Source organism: Schistocerca gregaria, chromosome X (assembly GCF_023897955.1).
Source record: "Schistocerca gregaria isolate iqSchGreg1 chromosome X, iqSchGreg1.2, whole genome shotgun sequence".
NCBI classification, from domain to species: Eukaryota; Metazoa; Arthropoda; class Insecta; order Orthoptera; family Acrididae; genus Schistocerca; species Schistocerca gregaria.
In genome coordinates this window covers 811,404,900-811,431,649 of record NC_064931.1, presented here as the reverse complement: position 1 = coordinate 811,431,649, position 26,750 = coordinate 811,404,900, and the positions used below count along the sequence as shown (strand labels likewise).

The 26,750-nt window shown below is 40.1% G+C and overlaps 1 long non-coding RNA gene across 2 annotated transcripts in view; it reads left to right on the top strand.

The window, feature by feature from the left end:
- Nucleotides 1–26,750, top strand: part of LOC126299159 (uncharacterized) — a 196,420-nt gene that overhangs the window by 114,296 nt on the left and 55,374 nt on the right. The window contains exons 6-7 of one of the 2 annotated variants that reach the window (XR_007552734.1): nt 4,537–4,697; nt 9,402–9,527. This is a non-coding gene — a long non-coding RNA (uncharacterized LOC126299159). The remainder of the gene's footprint in view (nt 1–4,536; nt 4,698–9,401; nt 9,528–26,750) is intronic. The other variant, XR_007552733.1, reaches the window with a different exon arrangement.

Genomic DNA, 26,750 nt, shown 5'->3' with positions numbered 1-26,750 from the left:
TAGGTTGCAAGGGATGTGCAACCACCTGAAGGTGGAGCTAGAACATCTTTGATAGTGACCACACTATTAGCACTAAGCAGGTGGCCTGCCAGCATGGGGTGGCAAATACGACAATGTGGAACATTCTGCACGCCTACTGCCACTGTCCGTATCACCTACAACGCGTGCAAGTCTTCTACGTACGGACGTGCCTCCATGGCAACGTTTATGCCGCTGGTCCGTCCTACGGGCCACCACGGTGCTGGAATTGTTAACATCAATCCTATTCACAGCACCTGTGGGCTATCGCGATGTGGTGGCAGCGAACCATCAGCACCAGTTCAGCCTCAGAGCCTGGGCGGGGATTGTTGGGCACGTCTCGTGCCACCAGTCATCCTTCCACAACGCAAAGCATATCTGCACTCCGTGCGCGTGACCCTGCCTTCCCTGTTGTAAGACATGCCTTTGGTGGTGCGAAAGGTGTTATGGCCACTATACGACAATGTTCCATCTCACTGGCCTCTTGCTTGTGGGGCTGAAACACTAGTACTGACACTTTTCCACTTGCCAGGCGTCTTCTCAGAGTGTTTTTAATCACTGAAACCTATGCTGTCAAAGGTCTTTTGTCTCCATCTTCAAGTGGGTGTACCTCCCTCGGAAAGCATTTCCAGTCAGATGTACACTATGTGTTGAAAAATATCCGGACACACGGCTGAAAATGGTTTACAAGTTCGTGCTAGAAGGTTTATTGGGGAATGGCAGCCCATTGTTCACGGAGTGCTGCACTGAGGAGACGTATCGATGTCGGTCGGTGAGGCCTGGCATGAAGTCGACATTCCAAAACATCCCAGAGGTGTTCTGTAGGTTTCAGGTAAGTACTCTGCGCAGACTACTCCATTACAGGGATGTTACTGTCGTGTAACCACTCCGACGCAAGCTGTGCATTATGTACAGTTGCTCGATCGTGTTGAAAGATGCAATGGCCATCCCCGAATTGCTCTTCAACAGTGGGAAGCAAGAAGGTGCTTGAATCATCAATGTAGCCCTGTGCTGTGTTAGTGCCATGCGAAACAACAAGGGGTGCAAGCCCCCTCCATGAAAAACACAACCACACCATAACACCACCGCCTCCGAATTGTACTGTTAATACTACATACGCTGGCAGATGACGTTTACTGGGCATTCGCCATATACACACCCTGCCATCGCATCGCCACATTGTGTACCATGATTCGTCACTGTACACAACGTTTTTCCAATGTTTACGCTCCTTACACCAAGCGAGGCGTCGTTTGGCACTTACCGGCGTGATGTTTGGATGTGTGATGTGTGATGAAATCCTAGTTTTCTCATCTCCGGCTTAACTCTCATAGTACTTGCAATGTATCCTGGTGCAGTATGAAATTTCTGTGTGACAGTCTGGATAGATGTCTGCCTATTACACGGTACCAGCCCCTTCAACTGTCGGCGCCCGCTGTCAATCAGCAGACAAGGTCGGTCTGTGCGCTTTTGTGGTGCACGTGTCCTTTCACGTTCCCACCTCACTATCACATCGGAAACGGTGGACCTAGGGATATTTAGGAGTGTGGAAATCTCGCATGCACACGTGTGACACAAGTGACACGCAATCACCTGACTAAGTTCGAAGACCGTTGAGTTCCGAGGTGCGCCCCATACTCCTCTCTCACGATGTCTGATGACTGCTGAGGTCGCTGATGTGGAGTACCTGGCAGTAGGTGGCAGCACAATGCACCTAATATGAAAAACGTATGTTTTTGGGGGTGTCCGGATCACATAGCGTAGATGTGGTCCTCATCCTCTCAGGGATGGTTTCCTGCAGTTTTAGCGAAATTTCCGTGTGCAGTAGGTCGTCTATGGGACAGTAAATCCAATACCCCAATAGACCGAATAACCAGTAGATTCACCAGTGAGATGGTTCCACACAAACCAATGTTTTGGAGGTGTGATTATGCTCGTATAAGTAATTTATGCCTGTCCAGTAACCCATCGGAATAAGACCTGAATTTAGTTTAACAGACGTAAAAAATTAGAAATTTCTGCTCGTAAGAAAATGTTGAAGTATCTACAGATCACGGTCACATAATGTGTAACTGGGAAAACATGGTCCTCTTTTTCGGAGTCGAATTCAAACCCATCGGCTATACATACCGTTACGGGTGTTTCAGCAAAAGCACGGACGATCAGCGAGTGCGTCTGACCTCTATTTCCTCGGACCGCCTTTTTAGGTGTATCAAATGACCAATGGAAATCAGCACTCCCCATTTAGCGCCGACTTGCTAACTGTGTGGTGTTGAATATTCCGCAAAAGGGTCACAATTCAGCCTCTTCGAATCCCGCCCACCGCCAACCCCTTCAAATGGTTCACATGGCTCTGAGCACTATGGGACTTAACATCTGAAGTCATCAGTCCCCTAGAACTTCGAACTACTTAAACCTAACTCACTTAAGGACATCACACACATCCATGCCCGAGGTAGGATTCGAACCTGCGATCGTAGCGGTCACGCGGTTCCAGACTGAAGCGCCTAGAACCGCACGGTCACACATGCCGGCTAACTATAGTTGAGTCACGATACTCTTACCCTTGGTCAAGTCACTCAAGGTTAGTCATGCTCTTCACACAGCAGACAGAAAGTGCTGCACTACAACCACTATGGAAATGTCTCTTTCATACTAGAGTGGAGGGAAAGAAAGAACGTAGGAATATAAGAAACAAGTAATGTAAGACAGAGGTGTGGGTTATGTAGGAAAGAGTGGATAAAAATTATTCATACTCAAACATGGTTTAAAATGTTGCAGAACATGTATCATTTGCTCCCGTTAACACTGGTTAAAATAATCTATACCACTGCTCAATCTTCTTTTGAGTTAAATTAAGAAGTGCACCGAAAATCCCAGGTGCTAATATGAGATTCAGTAACAAGCTAAACCAAGCTAAATCTCAGGGGACGGTTCTTACAGAGACGCTTGACGCTTCACCTTCGCCTAGCCCTTCCATATTTGTCTCGAGCTGAAACAGGCTCCGTCTCTAACTTCTTGGATGTCGACTGTAACTTTATTCCTGGTAACGTTAGAGTAATTTTCTTCTGCGACACGCACATTAAGGTCTTCGTTGGCTGCCCAAGAATGGAAGACAATGAAACTGATTCTCCAATCTCCCTAACTTCTAATTTTTAATCCTCAGAAAATGGCCAGTCAGTACGGCTGCGAACGGAGTTGAAAGCATGTCAACACTCCGGCATGTGACAGTTAACAGACAACAACTACTCGAACAAAATGTGGAGAGATTCGTGAATAACGAACAACACTGTTAGTTTCGTAACTTCTGAATCCAGCAGCGGAACTCTGCGCTCAGACCCTGAAGACCACACGATGTCGACCGGCCACCGTGTCATCCCGCGCCATGGGGCGTTATGCGGAGGCGGCACGGGGGTCATACGGTCGCCACACTACTCTCCCTCCTATTGTCGACATTTAGACCTCCGAGCTTCTACCTCTCAATCAGGTACCTCCTCATTTGACATCCGAGTCCAGTCCCCCACCAAGGAAAATCTTTCGCACTACCGCGAATCGGACACAAGTCCTCCACATGGCAGCCATCCACAATGTTCATTCAACTACGCATACGAATGTATGTAAAGTACTCTGTCAATTTTAAATTACGACACATATTCCACAGAAGAAACCGTTTTGTTGACAAATGAAGAATTTCTAACGATTTTCGATCTCAGGTCATTCCAGAATATATCATATGCAAACAGTGTCAGCATTAATTATTACTTTTGACGTAATATGCTGAGCACCAATGGTTAAAAATAGTACCTAATTGGTTTGCGAGAGGTTCAAACACGTTACAAAAATTCTGCCGGCCGGAGTGCCCGAGCGGTTCTAGGCGCTTCAGTCTGGAACTGCGCGACCGCTAAGGTCGCAGTTTCGAATCCTGCCTCGGGCATGGATGTGTGTGATGTCCGTAGGTTAGTTAGGTTTAAGTAGTTCTAAGTTCTAGGGGACTGATGAGCTCAGAAGTTAAGTTCCATAGTGTTCAGAGCCATTTGAACAAAAATTCTGTAGTAACTTCAAAGCTCCACAACTGCTTGAAAATAAAGAAGACGCATAGAGTCCCCATCTATTAGTAATCAAAATTTCTTCATGTAGCAGGTTAGCTATGTACACTCAAACAGAACGTATAGCATCCAGAACATAGATATTACTGCGTTTTTATGGGATTTCTTGTGCCTAACGTAATGAAACTGCCCTAGCAGCTAGTAACTGATTTTTTATTTCATTCACGTAGTTCTGTGTTGGTTATCTGTCCTCTGCATTCGGACGCTCTGTAGGTAAACTGACAGTTTGGCATCCACTTTTACTTACATGTAGCCTCCTTTCCGTAAGTAACGTCCCTTGACATTGTTCATCGGCCCGTGTAAGTACATTTCAACTACAGCACATATACGTACATTTCAACTGTTAATGTCCCACATAAGCACTTTTTCTGCGAGAATTTGAGCATTTTTTTTACTGGCGTACTTTTTCCAGGTTCGATGTCCTCAATACCAGGAACATATCGCCTACAACTGCTTTGACCATCTTCAGGTTCTACCGGCATGTTTTCGGATCCACACCTGAGACTGCGATCGCTCTTCGGAACTACGCAGTTTATTTCCGCTGAATCCATACGGGACCTCAGAAGAACTTGGGTAAGTGAAATGCCAAGAAGTGCGTGTTAAACACATCAAATTCATACGGCAATATTTATTGATATATACCTATAAATTTCTGAAAAATTTTCTCCACAACAACTCTTAAGAGCGGCTCTTGACACTATATTTGAGAAAATATATGAGACGAAATAAATCATAAGATAATGTTATACAGAAGTGTGTGAAGCCTAAGAGAATAAAAAGTATATTGTTGTACAAGAAAAAGATTTACGGTGCCGAAAAGAAACTTGTATCGACAGATAGAAATTTTAGAAATTGTGTATTTCAGGTAGGCAAAATACAGATGTGCTCAATGGGACAGCGCGTAAAGGGAATTTCAGATTTGGTTCTCATAAAAATTAATAGTACGAGAGAGGAATGGACGAAAGTGTTTTGAGAAAGCTCCGACGATGACAGCAGAATGACGTGACAAGGCCAGGAGTACATAAAGCCCATTTAATACTATGAAACAAAGGGAGTATGTCGAAATTGTTGGACAGCCAACGACGGATTACACCAGATTCTCTAAGGAAAGTGTTTTGTACAGTAGCAGTATGCTTCTGAAGGGTACGAAAAGAATTTTAATTAAAAAAAGACAACAAAGCGTGTATCTAATATGAAGATGTGGGGCAGGCTTTGGTCTGCGTGTTACAAGTCGCGGCGCATGAAAGGGAGTGGAAGTGGTGGGATGGGAGGAAAGGGTAGCAGGCGCTTGTGGCAAGGATGCGGCTTCGTGTACGACTGAGCGCCTGCTGCCTGCTGGCAGGGAAGCTGCCACAAGAAAAGGAGCTGGCTGCGCGCACGCGCGCTCACACACACACACACACACACACACACACACAGTGCGCTGCGCCCCACGTGTGCGCACGGCGGTGCATCCTGTCTGTCTCTGGCGTGTGCCAGTTCAGACACATCGTAGCACAAGTGCAGCTGCGCTCTGTGCTCTCACAGCCTGCGTGCCGCATATCCAATAACTTTGATTCTTTTTACTCCAGTGATGGACTGTGTCACATTTGCTTCTACCCCAGTTCTCCACCTTCTCTGCCGTGGTTGCTATCCTTCTTGCACCTAGGCTCTGAACAATATTTTTAGAAAATTCGCTCGAGGCAGGGATTTCCAAATTCGGTTAAAGGTTATTCGGCAAAATAAGTGGAGCTCTCTTAAGACATTTAGGAATTATAGCAGGGAATAATTCCCTCGCCCTGACTAGATACTTGCCCATATTTTACTCATTTCTTCATTGAATTTTGTAAACCTTAATTTGGTTAACCGAACGCGAAAGAGAGAAATAGAGACTGGACGAGAACTGTTGTGTGCAATCTACAACTCCGTTACATTTTATTCGCCCTTTCCGGAGTCGCAAGCGATGGAACATCTGTGATGAAGCACATCACACGTTTGCAATTGCCTCAATCCACCAGTGTGGCTGCCCCATTGGTAATCATCTTCCACATTATTTTCCATGAACTTCTATGTAATTCCCTATGACACTGTAGATTAAAATGAGAATAAAACAGGATATTCTACCCGGTGATGTAATGTCATTACTCTCTGAGAAATTAGTAAAAAAAAGAAAGGGACACACTGTAGCAGGATCATTTGACTTGAAAGGACACTCAAGGGACCACATCAAATATCTTCAGCACTGTATTTGAGAGGCAGAAGAAGTTTACGGATAGTTTCGAGACATCACATTACAACATATGAAATCTCTTAGTTCGAAAATTAACTAAAAGCGTACATACTGACGTTGTCAGCTTCATGCTTTTAAACGGGGCTGTTTTCGTATTTTTAAATTAGCTACGGAGCTGAAATAGGCTTTACACAACTTATACATTTATCTAAGGATAATGAAACTTCAAAGTAAATGTTCTATCGTCGTGTGTTAAATACAGTTCATTACATTTGTTAATAATTGTTAGAGTATGTGTAACAACTGCCTCTACGTTTGAGGTACATGGAATTCACGTTCATAATATCTCGCAGTCTCGATGGGTGTTGAAAGCCTATTGAATATTTCTGAAAAGAAGTTTTAGTATTATTCATTTGAGTGAAATTCAGTTTCTTTTTTTAAATGTATTTCACGCTTTATCAGAAAGCAAGAAATGCTTTTCCATTCATATACAAAATGTTGTTTGCCTGGGAATGTTGACTTGGATATGGCACTTGTGTTTACTGATCAAAGACTAAAAACTGTTCGTGTTCCCCTTGCAGTAGGGCCTGTGTCACGAAAATTATATTCTTAATACAATACAAGGATGAAATGAGTATTTTCGGTGTCTTACTACGTATACAGTTCTTCATCGTAGCTTGCTCTGTGTTAAATATCACATGTTTTGCTGTCAGATAGTGAACTCGCAGCTGGACCCTTGTTCATTTAATAGCGGAATTCCGCCCTCGAAATACCCTGAAATTCTCCCCATCGCACTGGTATTTGGCTCGTGTCTTGATACTGTGTCTTCTGTTTCTGTTACGGTCTCGCATGCACTCAGTAAACAGCCTCTGGCAAGACCATTCAGGACTTACCGGTTGGTGGGTTAGCAAAGAAAGACGCAGTTGGAAAATAAATAAATCGTACCTGCTTGCAATTATTTTCTGTTGAGTAATCATATAAATGGTAGTACATTGCAGGCGCGCCGTCCTTCCTGAACAGTGTTCTTCTCTGTGTTATTTTTAATGAAATCTGTACACTGGACAATATGTTTTCTGATGAAATTGACAGCAGATAAACGTTGCGTGAAATAAGACGGTGCTTCATACTGAATGTGTAGAAAATAAATTACTTACACATAACATTGTTGGTCGTCACCAAACTATTCTCAACAAGCAGGACGTAAGAAATGGTTCCATTATAGAATGATATGGAAACTATTGTGTAGGTTACGCTCAGGGTAAATGTTGTTACTTCGAATGTATCATTTGTGCAACAGTTATACACATCTGGTACAAATCTGTGTATTGCAACATTATGTGCTTCTACTGGTGTGTACTGGGCTACTTCTTTGTAGTAAGGAATGCTTTATACTGAATAGAAGTGTGACTCTTTAATTTATTTCTAATTATTCTTTATACTATCTGCTAAGCATTTGATCTGTTGGGTAAATTATCAGAGAGCTTTAAGGATGCGTAATTCTCCTCTCGGATCACGTCTGAATTTATTAATGTCTCTTGTTCACAAACTGAAATCGCTTGTTCATAGCAAATTTCACCAGAGTAGATAGACTGAGATGCTGTAAACGAGTCAAGGAAAAGAATCATACTACACTCTACGCTGTATCATAAGACATTAACATATCACTCAACAGGAATTCTATATTCACTCAGTTTTATCTCATCACACATGAACGAGACATATTAAAACATTTGCATGTGATTTAATCTGTTGCAAGAGGCTAAAAGTTACACACTGTCACACATCAGCAGAATAATTATCTTTCATAATCTTCACAAGTCATCTGACAGACGGTTTTAATTTCTCAAAATGGTATTGCTCAGAAAGTTAGTGAAGTAGCATTACCAAACTAAAATGCAAGTAACAGATTATATATTATCTGAGAAAACATAAGCTTTTATTTAATTTATGATGAATGAAATGTCTCATAACGTTCAGTAACATGCCTTAGCATATTTCAAGCGATGCTCTATAATTTAGTGTTCTGTAAAAAAATATATTTATCAGAATAAGTTATTTATAGCAATTATGGTAATGTTTGTCTTTCATTTAGCAATTTTTTTTTCATTGAACAACATATTCTAGAATGTGGGCACACACACACACACACACACACACACACACACACACACACAGAGAGAGAGAGAGAGAGAGAGAGAGAGAGAGAGAGAGAGAGAGAGAGAGAATTTGACGTGTGTTAAAGTTAACATCATCGGTAAGAGACAATACCTTACATTGTCTTCAACAAAGCTTTATCAGGTAGTAACAGGCATCGGTATCAAAATAGATATTTTTTTCTTAATGAATAGTACTTTTGAAAGAATTTTTCCATGAATTAAAATATTTTGTTTTTTGCAACGATAAATTTTGCTTATTCAGCCTATTGTATAGAAAAATGGAAAGAAAACGAGCGCTAGTGTAGCTATTGTTCCTGGAAGCTTTTTAATGGTTCATGATATCGGGCAAAATGTTGTTGAAAAGAGAGGCATTCGATTTTGCTGCTTTAAACAATATGCGGCGCTCATTCCAACGCCACTATCAAGTTCACGGTTCATCAGAAATTACGAAGGTCTCTCAGATGATTTTCCTAGATTCTAGCTGTCATTTTATTAAAGTTAAGCCATGTTCTACCACATACCATGTCAATGATTGATCCACACAACAGAAGTTCATGTATTTCGCTATTTTTCTTTGTTCTGTCGATATTAATGAATTTTTTAATAATTAATTTATCCCCAGAAACAGTGGGAGGTAAATGTAAATATCATACTTATTGAAATTCGGATTTTCAGTACACAAAAGGTAGCTAAGTGAAACAGTTATTGAAATTAAATTCAGGCAAGCTATATTTCAAAGCACCATCGTCCCCGCTGAAAGAACTAATCGTTGGTTAAGAAACGGTTATTCCTCGTAGTTAACTATGCTTTATATGTAATTGATAACTGTAGTGTTACACGTGGGTAAGGCAATATTTTACCCATTAGATCTATAATTACACCATTATGCTTCAGAGATAATGTTCTTTCCAGTTTTGTAGGCGACGCCGTTATGTAGGAGATCCTCAAACAAAATGAAGAGGCTGCATCACATTGTCGTTTTCATCAGGAATAGGCAACCTGTAAGAATGGACAGCAATAAATTTGACATACCTGTATGTAAGTATCTGTATTACTGCGAATCGCAAAATAAACATACTTCACAAGCTGTTTGGCTGTACGGAATATACAGAGAAGGATTTTCAGTTCTGTGTCGTATTCAGGCGCGGGAGATAAATGCACTTTGTCCTACCTGCAACTATACAGAGCAAAGTTTGCGCGAGGGCCTTAGTATTACTTGTTACGGAGTCACGTATGGTCTGTGCGAATCAAACAATATATTGTTTGCATCTCCGTTTGGCAAATTTTATTGGTCTTCGTGGAGGTGAATGAAAACATTCATAATTTCTGACACAATGTTTCCAACTTCTGGTCGAGTTTCCGTCTGGTGTACGCTGCCTCAAACCTATGATGCAGACTGCTTGTTGGCAAGAGTGAAACATGGCGAGGATGCGGTGTTGATTTGGGACACCATATCGTGGTAAACCATTGGCCCCGTGGTTACCCTGAAAGGTCGCAGGTGTGGCCATTTTGGCTGATCAGGTGCATCCCACGGCACAGTATTTCTTCCCCGAAGGTGATGCTGTGCCCCAAGACGATAGGGCCTCTGATCACACAGCACAAGGATGAACTGCCGCAGCTCGGCTAGCCACCTATCACCACACTTTGTTCCACTTTGGAGAGACCACCTCCATTATCGTTACATGAAATGCCACTGTTTTGAAGGAATATCCATTCCAAGATGGCTGGAAGCCGTTTTGCATGCCAGCCGATTTCCTAAACCGTATGAGACGGGGCAATGTGTTGTGTTTTTGGTGTTTGCACATTTTTGTCCGCTCCCCGCACATCTGCAAACCGCAAGCCACCTTGCGGTGAGTGGCGGAGGGTACTTGGTGTAACACTCTCACTTCCCCCTTTCCCTGTTCCAGGCGCAAATGGTTCGCGGAAAGAACCATTGCTGGCGAGCCCCCGTGCGGGCTCCAGTCTCTCACATTTTACCGCCATGGTATTTTCGCGAGAGATGTGCACAGGAGGAAACAATACATTGGTTGACGGTTTTAGGAACATTCGCTCTCGGAACCTTAACAGTAGACGACACGGTGATGCAGAACGACTCGTGTTTACTAAATGTACCTACAACTAAACGCGCTGTTCTTCTTTTGTCCTTCTTAAATCGACTTTTTAGAACACACACATTTTCACATCAAGCTACCAGTGATTTTAAAAGTGTCATTTTCTTCTGATCTACTAAGCCTATGCGATCAAACATACTTTATTTCATCACGACTTACTATTTCCACGAATTTGATAAAGCACGAGTCAGTCCGCTTGCAACTTATGAACTGTGTAGTCTAAGTACCAAGTTTTCAAATTTCGTGTAGAACACAGATTTATATATCAGTGAATGAGGAGCTAATTAATTTTTGGTCTTCGCACCAGGCATAGTTTCTCAATATCCGACGGGACTTTTACTGATTTCACTTTGTCTTATGTATGCGTAAACGAAAGAGAGAAGGTGGAATTACTAAAATTGTGAAAGAAAGAAATTTTTGTCTTTTCATAACTCCTATTTCAAATCCAACTGTATCGATACAATCGTCATGAATCCTTTGATTCGTTACATTACAGTATTTCTCCAGTAATTTCCACCGTGTTTTTACTTGGTGTCATCTGATGGAAATTGTTTTATGAAATGTGCATATAGTAATTTTTTGTATTCATTTTTATATAACGTTCAGTAACCAACTTGAAACATCATTATATGGAGACGTTCAATAGAACCGTTATTTGCGTAGCTTTAGATGTAATGTGATCTTGATGGAGGGCACTAATTAACTTGCTGGTGATTCATACACCAACATCGTGGTGCAGCTACTCATCCGTACAACAAACGCATTCATTCGTGATGAAAACAATAGAAATGTTTGTGCACTTGTCTGACGCTCATAAAAATGCATATTGCTCTGCGATGTACATTCTCAGTAGGTTTCTGCATGAACTGAACGCACTCGGTAAAGACAGTACATCTTAAACTCAAGTTGCTTCATTTCACTGTCGACATGAATTCGTACGGTCCATTTAACTATAGCACATACTAATACAAGCTAGAGTTGGGACTCACTATTATTATTTGTTCAAGCTATTTCAGCATGGATTTTCAGTATTAAGCCTCCATCCCCACTTTGTAGTTATTCTACCTACAAATGAACTTCTTATACAAACTCTGTTATGTAATTCTTTGAACACAGTCTTGCTAAGGAGCACTTTCTAACCGCTCACGTAGCCTTACCTTTTTTCCAGTACTCTTCCATCTGTTCACATTTGTCTTTCCTGAATTCTACTGTTCTTTTTCTTCCCTGCGTACTTGGAAATGTTTTGTCTTCCAACATCTTAATATTTGCCTCTGCATTTTGTTCTTTCTTCTTTATTTATGCCAATTTCTTCCGACATCTTCATGCGCTTTTCTAAGCCTTTTAATTTTTCCCAACGTTGTACGATTTTCAGTCCCAGTGTTCCCAGCCTTATTCTTGGGGCGTGTCTATATAACATTAGTCTCCTTTCCATAATGTCTTCTTTTCTACATGTTTGCATGCTTCCATGACCTTTTTAATTTATCTCTTTGTGCCGTTCTATTTCGCAATAGCTTCCTCATAATCTTTCTTTCCTTTTTCCTGATTTCTTCATTTTTTTATTGATACCAGCTTGAGCATTTCAGGTGTATATGTGCGTTCTGCTTTAGTGTAATTAATAATTTTAGTATTATTACTCACCGTAATGTACTATTATTTATTACGAGATAATAACATACTGCTTGGCATTGAAATCTTTTGTGTTTTCCTACAGTAAAAAAAGGAATCTGAGCAAGTAAGTGTCGTAATCACCATACCTGCAGTGGAGCATTAAATAAAAACAAGAGTTTGGTGGTCGCTCGCTTAGGCACGGCCGACGGCGGCTGAGGTTCCCGGCGTGCGACCGGGGTCTGGCCGGTAGCGGCGCGCTGCGTCTCGCCCACACACTAATGCTTTAAATTTGGCTCACTACAAACATTCTCGCTAAAAATCAACCTTTTTGTATTTGGCAGCAACTTTCAAACATACACACTGAGTTGCAGTATTTTCTTAGAGCTAGGGAGCGAGCAAATAGTCGGCCGTAAAGCGTGTACGTGACACAATAATTCCACATTTCTGCGCGGAGCTAAACTTTTAGAAAAGTTCCATTACCTTTCCTGTACAGCTCTCACATTTTCTGATCACAGTCGTTGCTTTCTGAAATGACACACATCTTTTCAGCGCTTGACACGTGAACTGTCTTCCGGATCTTTTATTGTTTACTCTAAATTTTCTGCAGAGTAGTGGCACAGGTGTGAAAAACGTTATTTTGCAGTAGTGTACTTCTGTTTCGTAGTCAAATAAATTCTTATCTTTTGTAAGACTAATACTAAATTTTGCAACCCCGTCGCTAACCGCTACGTTAAACAAATTTGAACACAACTTAATTCAAAAATATTTATTAAGTGTGAGACTTTTCATGCTGCACACCGTTCTTCGTACGTTATAGTATTAATCGGAGCTTAGTCATTGAAGAACGTTAGGTTGCGAGTGAACACCATGGAATTAGAACTGTTCTCGCACAGAAATAATTCTCCATTTCTCTGCGTCGTTTAATTCCATAAAAAGAGAACTAATATAAGTCCCCGTACATTTCATATAATTTCCGAAGACATCCACTCGCTTCGGAGTTTGAAACAGAAATAATCTTACTACCTTTTTTATGCTAACACAAAACGTGAGATGTAGCTGTAGTCTAATGGTTAAGTGACATATTTTTGGACTATAGCTACAAGTAAGATGAGAAAATAAGAAAAGACTCCCACATGAGCAATCTTTAATTATCTTTTATTCTTGCGAGTCTAGCAAGTCACCTAAAAAAATTTTGCTCGAAATGACGCCCCTTAGAGTGAAATCGTTATCTGAATATGTTACATAAAATACTGTATTTTATTAGCATTGCATTGCACTAACAAATAGCACAACATTCGGAATGTCAATCGCGTGGAAGTAATTCTAAAATTTTGCGCGGAGATTAACTCTAGAATCGGAGAACTGATGAAAGTTTCTTTACATATCTTGCGGTTTCGGATGAAAGGCGTTCGTCTGTGAACCACGACTCAAATTTTAGACATCTGAAACATGAATAGCTGCATTTCATTTTGTAATCGGGTAGAAAGAATGAGACGTGGCTACACATTAATACTGAAGGGAAAACTCTCTACTTCAGAGTCGGTGACATGGTTTATTAACTGTACATTTTTTAAAACAACTGTTGTATTCAAATTTACACTCATACGCTTAAACAGAAATTCTCCGTTCTTTTTATAGCCATCTAACATTCTTAGCGTTTAGAAGGCAAAGTTATACTGTAATCTTACCGTAATTTGACATTTTGACCTTCACGGCTCTTTTAATGCTCTTATAAATGCTCAGCAGCCAATAACTTAACGTATTTAGTTTTATTTCGTACTAGTTACGAGTGTCACCCACTCATTTACGACGTTCCTTTACTTAACACAGTTGTGTCTTTAGTAATGATAAGTTTGCCGAACATGACTTGAATTTACTGCAGTTGCGAAAAGTATCAAGCCGCTCTATATTAAGTATAAACGATTATGCAAATGTTAACTTAAAGTGAAGCACACAAGTTGTAGCTCTGTTTCTCCCGATAAAAGTGACGTAGAAGACAAACAACTATATGGCTGCTAATGTTTACAGTCGGACTTGTAAGGCATGAAGCAGCAGAAATTCGAATGATATCGTTACTGAAGGCTGATGCGTGACATGCAGCAAACATAAGTACACAAACTTACTGATTGCTGACCAAATTTAGTAACGCGCGACCGAGTAGCAAACATCGCACCTGCAAGATAGTTTCATTACCTCATTTTTGTAACAATTTTACTTCTGACATTTAGTTGTGTAGCCCTGCTTTCCTCTGTTCAGAAGATAATAAATTGGTGACTTTTGATGAAGCTCCTTTTTGGATGGCACATTTTTTTCTCGGGTGACGATACAGTGTACTTGACGGTTGTACAGTCCGGGGCGGGCGTTTACTTTTACTGTGGAAATTATATACACAAGCATACCATGGTGATTTTTGAGACTGTTGTCGTAAAATCAGTTTTATTGTGTAATCTATTTCCATAACATAAAAATCTTCCTTTTTAATAACAGTCATAATTTTTATTCAAGTTTTTCTTTTCGTTATTGGAAAGACCAATTAAATAAAAAGGGAAACGACTGTCCCGTAAACATAGGATAATATTTACAGAATGTGTGCAAGTTGCAAAAGTAATCAATAAGTTTAGGAATATTATTTCCGTATGATAATCTTTATTCATCAATTTCCTTATGTGTATATCATTTACAGAGTAAGAGAAGACGTCCTTGTGAGAACGTAAACTGCAGCGAAAGATATCTGGGTGTCAAAACACTATACGCGTGTCTTTACAAAAAGGCAACGCTCTTACGATTTCTTATTTATGACTTCTTACTAAAACAAAGCAAAATAACATCATAACAGTTTCAAATAATGTCGTTGCATCTTTCCCTTAATTTGCAACTGTGACCCGCTATTAAAGAAAATTGTTGAGAAGATAATACCAAAATTAGTCTCTCGCTGTCACTGTCAGAAACGCTATTTATAGACGAATGTCTGTCACAATTTTGTCTTACCGTTCGGTTTCTTTCCTTGCCAATTAATACGTGGCGTAGAAGTTTCTAGGAACATTTGAAGTATAAAATGAAGATATCATCGGATTTCTGCAACTGAAAAAACGGATGAATATGCACCTAAAGCTGATGACTAAACATCCGCTCAATTAACAACATATTACAGTTAGTTTAGTAGTAAATTTTTGACTAGTACATGAGCAATAGACATAAATCTAGACACAAAAGAATGAAAATGAGCAGGAGTTTGTTATTAAACTAAACAGACTTTCCTAAACTATACCCAGAGTCTGTCTGAAATGGAAAGTCTGCAGTCAGTCTTGACTTAACGACAGTGTGACATGGACTTCTAATGCTAACAATATTGGCAAATATGCTATTGCCTAGCAAGTTATAGAGAATTGGATATTGAGAACTACTAAAAAGGGCAGAAAAACAAAGAAATGTGGCAAGGAACATTATGAGTGGAATAAAAATGAAGCTGAGGGAAGCCGTGACGTGTAGCTCCGCGAATCGATGGCAGACAAAGCAACTTCTTTGCCCGATTTCAAAGGAGACGAGAAGACTGCTACAGCGACCTGGTGGAATGTAGGTAGGAGACTTTAGAAAAGGCCACGTCTATTTCACTAATACTGGTGATACGTGTAATAATTCATCGATATAGGAGAGGTGTGAAAAATTACAGGATGAACTTTTATGAAAATCTTTTCTTATAGTATTTTACCATTACAACTAATAAGTTGATAGTAGTTAAAGTATTAGGTCTGTACTGGTGCACATTTCACAACGCGTGTAAAAATGTGTGTTCATCAGTCCTCTGCTTCCACTTCATCACCTGGCAACTCTGAAATTGAGTAAAAATCGCAATTCAAAAATTTACTTTCTATCCTCACACCTATCTTTTTGGTAACAGTCATAATTTTTATACAAGTTTTGTCTTTTTCTCAAAACGTGTCGTTGTTGGAAAGTCCAATTAAATAAAAAGGAACATGAGACTAGATGGCCATTCTGTCATCAATTTCGTGTATTGTATTTGTTTCATTGCTGCAAGCTAATGGCTTCCCATCTTTTTGGATCTTCAGTCAGCGAAAAAGCACACTCATCAATGCTAGTTATCTTTTTTTTCTGAATCTATATAATTACTGCCCGTTTCATTTTCTGATCTCAATATTTCATGAAAAATATCTTATGCTGACGAGATTACAGGACTTTTTTCCGTTGCACGAATCTCGTTGGAGGCACTGTCAATCGCAGAAAAAATATTGTATTACGCAATAATCATAAACGCTGTAACTTTCGATACAAACAATCACTTTAGTCGGCTGCGCTGTATCAGTGCAGCTGTGAACCAAAGTATCTGCCGATATACAGGCGGAAATAGGTGTCACAGACTACAGAACAAAAGGCAACTGCAGCATTCAAAAACAGTCGACAAAAGCGTTATTCTTACCAAGATTTAACTACATAACACAAGGTGAAGGTGGATGAAACCCGAAACCTGCCCCTACACAAAATAAATCTGTACAAAAAAGTGGCTTGCTGCGGTATTACTTCAAGCAATAAAAGCTTTCTACACTCAGTCTGGAATAGAACCCAGCACCTCCACATCACTGATATGAAGCACCGCCTGCTGTACTATCAACGTGTTTAAAAATGGAAAAGAGGTAACGTGTCAACACGTAAAACGTGACTAATATGACATCGTGATTCGAGTTACCTGTCAGGTGAATATCACATTACTGAAACGTAATTGAAAACCACAGCTTAAAAACAAAGAAAAAGGAAAAGAAAAGAAAACATGTGCAATTACACGAATTCTTCTGTCTGATTTATTTGCGGCAGGTAACTGTATTGCATAATAACCGAGTTTTTTCGTAAACTATTAGTGCATTAAGGAAAATTCTACAACTTATTTCTCTTGATGGCAATATTCCTCCTATATTGCTGCTAATGTTCTGAGTCAATCGACAAACCTTAAAGCGTCTACGAGTTTATCAGAGTGTGCATCTGTCGTGCTAGCTTTCAGAAATTTGTTTAAGACGTAAAGCTTCACTGTTCACTCATGCTTTGCTGAACAGAGCTACGCGTCCAGTTTTAACGTTCTTATTCGCTTTATCTTCAAACTACTTCATTACGAAAAGAGCAAATACGCTTTCTCTCTAAAGCCAGCGAGAAAATCGAGGCGAGAACGAAAGATAAATGAGATGGGTGTCGAGAAATAACCACACTGTTAGACCGATTAGCATGCTTTAGGAATTGGTCGCCACTTGTTGACTCAATAGTCGCCGATAAAACCAGCATCATCTAAATGAACCACTACAAATATTCAAGGAGTAATGGTATGAGATTATTAAATATGTAAATAGACACTTTTCTTCTGTTGGCGTCCTACTGTCACGCTGTAACAGCTGACAGCCCAAACATTTCAACAACCACATTGTTTCTGCATGTGATCAGTATTGATCCTCCGACTTGGATGCAAGCGTTCGTAGAGGAACAGGAAGATGTTCCGTCTGCGACGAGGTCATTAGAGGCGAAAATATGGTGCAGGAGATGGTGGTGTCCTTTTCGTAGGAACCATCTCAGCATTGACGTTAAATGGTTTACTGAAGCACGTGAAACGTAACCTGAATCCCCGCGTGGGACTTGAACCTGTGTCCTCCCAGACGCGAGTCCAGTCGCACCAGCTGGCTTAGCAAGGTCTTTCGTAGTTAAGTCAGTAACTGGATTGCTGTTTTGTACGAGCGTAATACAAATTCCCGCCGGAGCAACCCACTCCAAGTTCGGCGGAATACTGTGTCATTTAAAGGGAATGCTAGAGTGGTTCCCCCACCTAGGCCATGATTGCTTTCACAACCTTATCTGACCTGTTCGGTGGCCAACGGTGAATGGGATGATGAACTTTAAACTCTGTCTTTCTTCAAAAGCACCTGCTGCTGACTTGAAGGTCTTCGGAGAGCAACCGAAGCTCGAACTGGACAAGAAATGACTCGGTTTAAAAAAATATTCCAACATTTCGCTTCGTGTGATTGAGGAAAACCACGGATATGCTAAAGCATGGTGGCCAAGCGAAACTCAGAACCTTTTTTCTTGTCACAGAGCGACAGAACCAGCTACTTTTTCTTACTTTTCTGAAAGATGTACTTTTTTAACGAGATTCGGAAGAAACCATATAAACGAGAACTATAGTGAAATGCGGTTTATTATTGTTTAAAACAAACTTTTGTCAAAAATGGGGGGAAAGGGGTGTTAAGTGTCATCGGCAGTACTGTCTGTACAGTGGAGTTTCACCTGTTTCTTCGGCTAAACACCGAGTAAAGGAAGTAAACCACAGTAGCTGTGCCTTCATATCTTGTACGTTACGCACCTCATTAAAAAAAAAAGAAATGTTACATGCCGCAAAAAATAAGATGACATATTATCTTTTTCTTTTTAAAGGCTCTCAGATGCCGTGAAACAGCACTTAGCCTTACCATAAAAACTATTTTTTTAAAGTTAAAGGCTTTCACCATGAACCTGTTGATTCCGCATTTTGAGTTGTACATAAAATATTTGTGGCCTTTATGTGACGGGGTCTACCCAGCACGTGGATTGATAAAATTATAAAAATGTGCAAGTATGTTATCTTTTTTAAATTGCACATAAATGTATTATTAAGTGAAGTTTTTAAACTACACTTTTCGGTCAAACTACAGACTATCCGCAGGTATAAAAAAAACACTAATTTCTGGAAATGTGTCCAGTCGTGATAATTTGTATCAAGACATAGAAAGCAGAAAAGTGCAATATTTATACGTTTACAGGAGTGGCGTACATGCCCAGACTTAGATGCATTTAATGTACAACGTTAATCTAGAGAGAAATTATCATGACACTGAGCCTGTCCTATAATTAATGTTGATTTTTTTTATTCTTGAGGATTGTAAATTGTTTCAACAAAACTGGGTGTTTTTTTTAAAAAAACGACATATATGTATTTTGCCAAATCATTATTTTTTTAAAAAAATGTTTAAACGGTATATACCGTCACCTCCTCCAAATAATGAGAAATATATTAGACAAATTTATAATAACGTCAGTTACATCGAGGCTGATAGAACAAGAAAGTTAATATATTTGCCCTGTCTGTGAATCGTGAAGCAGTAACGATTAAACCAAGATGGTGAGGTAGGTCTGGGATACTAGCCCTGTTTCGCTTCTACTCTTCTGCCGTACTTGTCGCTAAATTATTTTTGTGGTTCTCAGATACTTTTTGTCAACTGCTAGTAGTGAAAATTGCCTCTAGAATTGATCACAAATTCATGTCCTACCCGAGTGAAAAAAATAAAGAAAAATAAAAGAAATCGGGCGAGTCAAGGAATCATCTGCGGTCGTTCTATCGTAAGTGTAAAGATAAATGGCTGGGGGTGAAAGAAGGCGGAAGCCAGCAGAGCTTAAGTGGTGCCGCGAGTTGCGATGGTTATTAGCGTCTCACGTGGCGCATAAAAAAGCGGTCTGCGCGCAGCGCCTGCTGGCGGGGCGTGGGTGGAGGCTGCGGCTGCGGCTGCAGTGCGGCGAGCCGCAAGCGCGGGCGGAGGCGGCCGCTTAACACCTTCTCCTCCAACCACGTGTACACGCTGCACGCCGCTCCGCGATCTCGCTTCGGAGCTCGCAAACACGGTACTCAAATATTTCTGCTCCCACGGACGGCATGGAAGCAAGAGCACACGACATGACAGTATGGTCCTGCCTGGTATGCAAGAAACACGAGACAGACGAAATACTCTCAGACTTTGAGAGGAATGTAATAATTCCAGATCATAAGAAGACAGATACTGACAAGTGGGGGTGTGACAAAATCATCTGTTTAGTAAATCACGGTGGCAAAATACTGACACGAATTATACACGTAAGAGTGGAGACATTCGTAGAACTGACCTCGGAAAAGATCAGTTTGGGTTCACGAGAGATTTAATGATACACAGGCAATACTGGCCTTGCGACTTAGTTAGAAGGTAGGTTGAAAAAAGGCAAACCTACGTTCCTACCAATAGTAGATTTAAAGGAATTTTTTTACGATACTGAATGAAATACACTTTTTGAAATTGTGAAAATAACGAGAAATAAACATAGGGAGCGGAAAGTACTCTTAAACTTGTACAGAAACGGGAATGAACTTATAAGAGTCAAAGGACAGAAAACGAGGCTGTAATGAGTCAGAATGTAGCCTATCCCCGAAGTTATTCAACCTGTACAGCGAGCAAGCAGCGCAGAAAACCAAAGAGAAATGTGGTAAGGGAGAAAAAATAAATACTTTAAAGTTGGCCAATAACATTGTAATTATGTCAGAGACGGCAAAGAATTTGGAAGATCAATTGAATGTAGCGGACAGTTTCTTCAAAAGAGATTACGAGATCAGTCTCGTGAAAAGGCAAACGCGGGTAATGCAGTGTAGTCGAATTAAATTAAAGGATGCAACACTAAAAGTAATCGATGTGTTTTGCTATTTGGGCAGAAAAATAATTAATGATGGCAGAAGTAGAGAAGATATGAAATTTGGACAAGCGTTAGCCAGAAAAGCATTTCTGAGAAAGAGAAGTCTGTTAATATGGAATATAAATTTGAATGTTGTGGAGTATTTTCCGGAGTTTCGAGTGCAATCGTATGCGGAAGTGAAACAGGGACGATTAACAGTTCACAGAAGAAGAGAATAGAAGCGTCAGGAATGTCCTGCCACAGAAGAATGCTGAAGATTAGATGGGTAGGTCGGACAGCTAATGAGGTCGGCTGACAGGACAAATCATGACGTATCGAGGAATTGTTATTTTGGTACTGGAGAAAAATGTGAAGGATAAAATCTGTAGAGGGACACCAATGCCTGCATACAATAACCATGGTCAAATGGATGTAGGTTGAAGCATTCAGATTTTTGTGCAGGGTATCCTGGAGTACAGAGCTGTATCAAAAACTAGACTTCGGACTGAAGACTGCAACAAGCTAGTTTAACCAAGTGTAAAGAAATCTGATGCTTTCTCATTGCTATCCTGTGAACTATTTATTCACAGTAAATGCCTAGATTTAGCGTACATTGGCAAGAGGAGGTCTAAAGTCTTATATCTATGTGGGTATATGCATTCTACTTGAGCTTCGTGCGCAGCGCCAAATTATATTTTTGTATAGTATCTGTGAGAACTGGTCTTAAGTTACTGAAATCACCGAAGCACCAATAAGACATATTATTTCTTGTACTGAAGGGGTCATAGGCTGTTCAGCGTCCTTAACATTGGATGACATAGTCCCACAGACATAAGAACTCACAAGCTCTGAAGTCTGAGGGGCCTTACGATGTTTCCATACACATTCAGGGATATATAAATAAGGCAAATAGATCAAATGAAATGAAGAACGCTGGAGCGTACATGACTGAGTGGAAACATACGAAAGAAGGAATGAAGATCAGGATTTAAGATCCCGTCGACAAAGAGGTCACTAGAGACAGAGCTGCTGCCGAGTTTGAGGAAGGAAACGAGATCCCTTATCCCATTAAATTGTTGGGGGATAGGAGTTAATTTTTAGTAAGGTTTGCCTTTCTAATACCCTGTAAATTTGGATGGCAGGAAACATATTTGAGACGTCGCTCTCCCGGAAGGGATTCGAGTACCCACCACAGCGCCGTGAAAAGCTACGTGAGACGTTCACCGAAAGGAGGGTAGGAAGAGCAGGTTCTCTTTCCTGGCCAGCTGGTTCCACCTGATCTCTGGCCCCGCCTGATTTCTTCTTGTGGGGTCATGTGAAATGTTTCGTGTGCTGGACACCTGTCGAGGCGGAAGAGGATTAAACGCTAAGAACACACCCTGCCTGTAACATTGTTGGAAACAGCACCCAGGTTGCTGGAACTGGTGCAACAAAACATTGCCCGCGATGTTATGCCGTCATGAAAGTTGGGTGACGCTACTTTGAAGAGTGGTTGGGATGTGCAAATAAATAAAATTATAACAAAAATATGTGCCAATGAATACTGCACAAGAGCTGACCATACAAGTAGAAATAAAACGTGAGTATAAATCAGTAAATGAAACAGAATGTTCCAAAATCTTTGGTGTTTATAGTGACGTGTGTTTGAGGGAAGGAGAGAGACAGAATGGACATAGTTAAGTAAGCATGTAAAAAAAATCGGTTAAAAGATTATGTGAATGGTCAGCTTGTAGCTATATTTTTCGCTGTGAATGTATACTATAAATGTAAAATTGACCCGTTCCACGTCATAGCGAGGATTCGCAATTATGATGCACGAAACATGGTAACTAACTGTGTCTTAATGCATTTTAATCGTCGTCAGAAGATGAAAGTCGGATGCAAATTGACCTAGCGTTTGGTTCAGTGGTTTCCTAACCAGAAATATCTACGTTGTTCTCCAGCACCTCTGAACGTGTGTGTGAACGTCACGAAAAAAGCTTATATATCTTGCGAAGTACTGAAACACCTATGCTTGTTTATGATAGAGTACTATCTGAGTGGTTTCAAATGAAGAGTGTAGCCATATGATAGTTGTAGTGCTTTGCAATGAAACATTTTTGAATTAAGAGGCTGAAAAGTTATTAAATACGACGTAGTGGAACAGCACAGATGAAGCAGCTTTACCCAGTGCTTACGTTACGAAGAAGCTTAAACTGATGTAACATACTCCTTGTCTCATTTTCGAAGTATTTCTTTTCTCACCACAACAAACAGCATTTTAGTAGAATACTGTAGTGACTTCCAATTGCTATGAGAGAGGTCAACTAAGTAAGCTAATGTAGTTGTTCTATTGTTGATGAACTGTTTTAATTAGCGGAGTTATAATACCTTCGTGTGGCACAGTGGCCTGGTGCAAGTCATTCAATCGGACGCCACTTATGTGACTTGCGTATCCCTAACCTGCCACAGTTACCCAGGGGGAAAGGGGACCTGTAGCTGAACGTGGAATCCGTAACATGTGTCATCACTGGCGATCCTTCTAATCTGTGAGAGGTAAAGGCTATGTTAAAGGGAGACTGGAAAAAATCCCTGGCCCGACCTGGCATTCGATCCCGCGACCTCTCGGCTGCGAGGCACGTGCGTTACCGATAGAGCACCTAGCCGTTGTTATAATTAGCGCAGCTGAATACAAACACTAGGTGGACAGAATGTTTGACAAAGTAAATTTCCAAGTAATGTATATTATCGTTTTCTGACATATAGCAGTGAGACATGAACTTTTAATGCGAAAATCGTTGGAAAACTGAGTCTTGGTAACTGACCATTGGCGAGCTGCCTGGTGGAAATTACCAGGAGGAGCAGTAAAACAAACAAATGTATCATGGAAAAGAGGTGCACGTGGGGAGGATATCTAGCCAGCTAAATGGTCGGTAGGTGGGTGAAAAAAGTATTTTGTCGGATTCCAAAAGATTATGAAAGACAGAGAGGAGTGGTTTATAAAACTTGCAGTAGCAACAAGGAAGGCAACAGTGCATGGCGTAACCCAGAGGAGCAGTGTCACAACGGTATGTGTGATGATATTGCTAATGATGGCGATGACTCGTGCAGATGAAAATCTTGCGGGCATTAACCGTGCAATAATACGTTCGCCCCAGTAAACACTAGCACTTGTCGAAAATATTGTTGCCATTTTTTCTACGCTTCAGGAAGTATTTTTCGGTAACATGTAATTTTAGGCTACCAATGACTCGCAATTTATTTGAGAGTAATTTTGTGAGGAAGTGTTAACATTTATGATGTTTCATAGTCCACGATAGAGGGAGTTTGCAGTAGATTTCGAAAAGGATGATCAATATTAACAGAAAAACACCATTACCAAAATATACCAGAGAAACCCGTATGAGTATTCTGACAGAAAAAAATCAAATGTCTTACACCTTTTTGAATTTCTGCAATGTATGTTAGCGTCTTGCGTAGCGCGACAAACACAAAATCGATATCCCATTTAGTGACACAATTGTGAGAATAGGTACTAAGTCGCGTACTAAATTGACAACGGCGCTAATGAGATACCTCATTTCTTGAACAGAAGTAGGTATAGGCTGATGTAGGACCTAGAAACTGACTGACACCAAGCTACGGACACAACTCACGTGGTGTAACTCTGGTAGTACCTGCCAGCAGAGGCCTTGATCTCTCCCATAGTTATTCAACGCCTAGCAATGGTTTGGCGTAGACCGCTAGGGATTGTAGATGGAAACGCTTCGTCGCCTAGCATTAAGGTAAATTCTCTGACTCTCGTGTCATCTGGGAAAGTGGCTTGACAAGGTAAAGAGTATGGTCTAAAAATAAACTTACCTAGCGCCGTTGGCAAATCGTGTTACTCTTACAACGAGTCAGTTGATTTAGTCCTATGGATGGAAAGTCACTACATCCGAAAAGAAATCCTAATCGACAGGAAAACTTTCATCTACCGTAGGTACTTGAACTGAAGCACAAAAGTCATACAATGTTTTATTGTCTCCCGGCGTAGTTCTTTCAACAATTAAATTTTCAACGGTTTAAATGTTCCACGCCGCAGAACTCGCAATACTGTTGGCTTGATAATTCCTACTTCCTTTCGTATGTGGACAGTGTTTTTGTTAAACTTTAAACAAACATTTGCCCCTACTCCCTCGATGTTTTCTGTTCGGAAAATTATTTCTCCTGATCGCAAATTTATATCTGTCAAGCGGGATCTTAGGTGTAATAGCAACGAAATTAAGGTTTCATTTAAATGTCACAGTTACCTCTTACGAATTATAAAACGGAAAATGATTTTTCTAGTTACTTTTCTAGCAACGGCATTAGATATTTGGGGGATAGAAGTTAGTTTTAAGTAAGGCTTGTCTTTGTAATACCCTATATCCCAACTGTGCTAAACGAAGAAAATAACAGTTTTTGTTGTCTCATCTTCATTTCACTCGACGAAAAGATTATCTAAGCCATGAATTCCTTCAGTGTACCAAACTACTCTGACAGAATCCCTGAGAAACCTGTTGATGTTATTTTATGACTTTTAGACTTTATACTCATTTACTAAGCCTATCGTTATTGTCGATGTAACTGGTGTGTCAATAAAGTCAAAGTCAGTAATGTTCCATTCTGACAAATTATGAGCTTTCTTGAGGATCAGTTGAAATTATTGTCATTCGGTTTTTAATACAATACTATTATTCAGAAAACAGTGGGAAATATTAGAATGACTTCAGGTTCCCTTATTTTGATATTGTTATCATACTTTTTTGTAAGTACGAAGTGGTTTGTGGCTTCTGTTTAACGTCTGTAGGTACCGTTTTCTGCTGCACGAATGTTAGTGACGGTATCCTGGGTGCAGCTCTCATTTGTTTGTTGACTATTAGCTTTGCCCTTAATTTTTTTAAGTGACTGCTCACTTTTCATCACAGTGCACTAGTGCCCCAACGTGTAGGACATGTGAAAAAGATAACAAACGAGTTTCTTAAGTATGTCATGTAGTCTGTCACTCTAGGATCTTAAGTGCCCGACCTCTGTAGCACGAGCTAACCGCAGACCTATGCCTATCAAACATACCAGTGTCATTTGAATATTGCGAAAGCTGTCTAACATCACTCTCTGATTAGCATACGTTCATCATTCGATGGTTAAACGTATTTGTAAGATTCGTGAAGTTTTTTGATTAAACTTTCAAAATCTGAGTACACAAAATTCTTAAACTCGTGTAACTTTTAACTTTTAGTTTCAACTGTTTCGACTTTTGAAATTTTAAGTCGTCCAGCGTTTAAACTCTACATATTTTCTAAAATGAACAGTTTACTGATCGATGAGGGTTAATGCTCGTTTTGAAATGAAAAGTCATTTTCTCGGTACTGTAGTATCACTACTTGCTGTCGTAGGGCATGCCACAAACGTGAACCACTTTCTGTCTCCATTAAGTGGCGAAAAACGATATTGTTTAGAAGTATCATACGTAAATTACCCTTGTTAGCTCAGTCTCAATGAACATTATGTACTAATTACGGTAATAGTTTGTAAAATAAAACACCATAATCATCGATAAGAACACACTCGCTTTCTCACAGCAGCTTTGATAAGAAAATTGGGGAGAGTGTTGTACCTTGGGACACTTCTCGGGCTTTCCTAAAATTAACATTTTTGCAAATGTAAAAACACGTTCATGGTACAACATGGTTATGTACTTTCTACTGGAACTTAAAAGTGTTGTAATCAGACACTGGACTCAGTCGTCTATCTATCGTATTATTACTGTGGTATACACCAATAATCAATAAGTGAAATTATATTAAGTAGAAACATTATCAAAAAACACTTACTTACACAAATTTTGAAACTGAAGGCGTTGGAAACTGCCACAAACTTCCATTTTTAAGACAGGTAAAATTCTTAAGACATTAACGAAACGCAGTTAGTTAATTCGCGTATATCCCACGCTCCAAGGTCAAAGATATTTCATGTTTCGATATACAAAATGGGACAGAATTTTACTTGCCATAAAATTCCATAACTGAAGAGACTTAAAGTTCCGTAGCTGTAGAATTAACAGCATATTGCAGATAGCTGTAATATATTACCGTGTAGAACT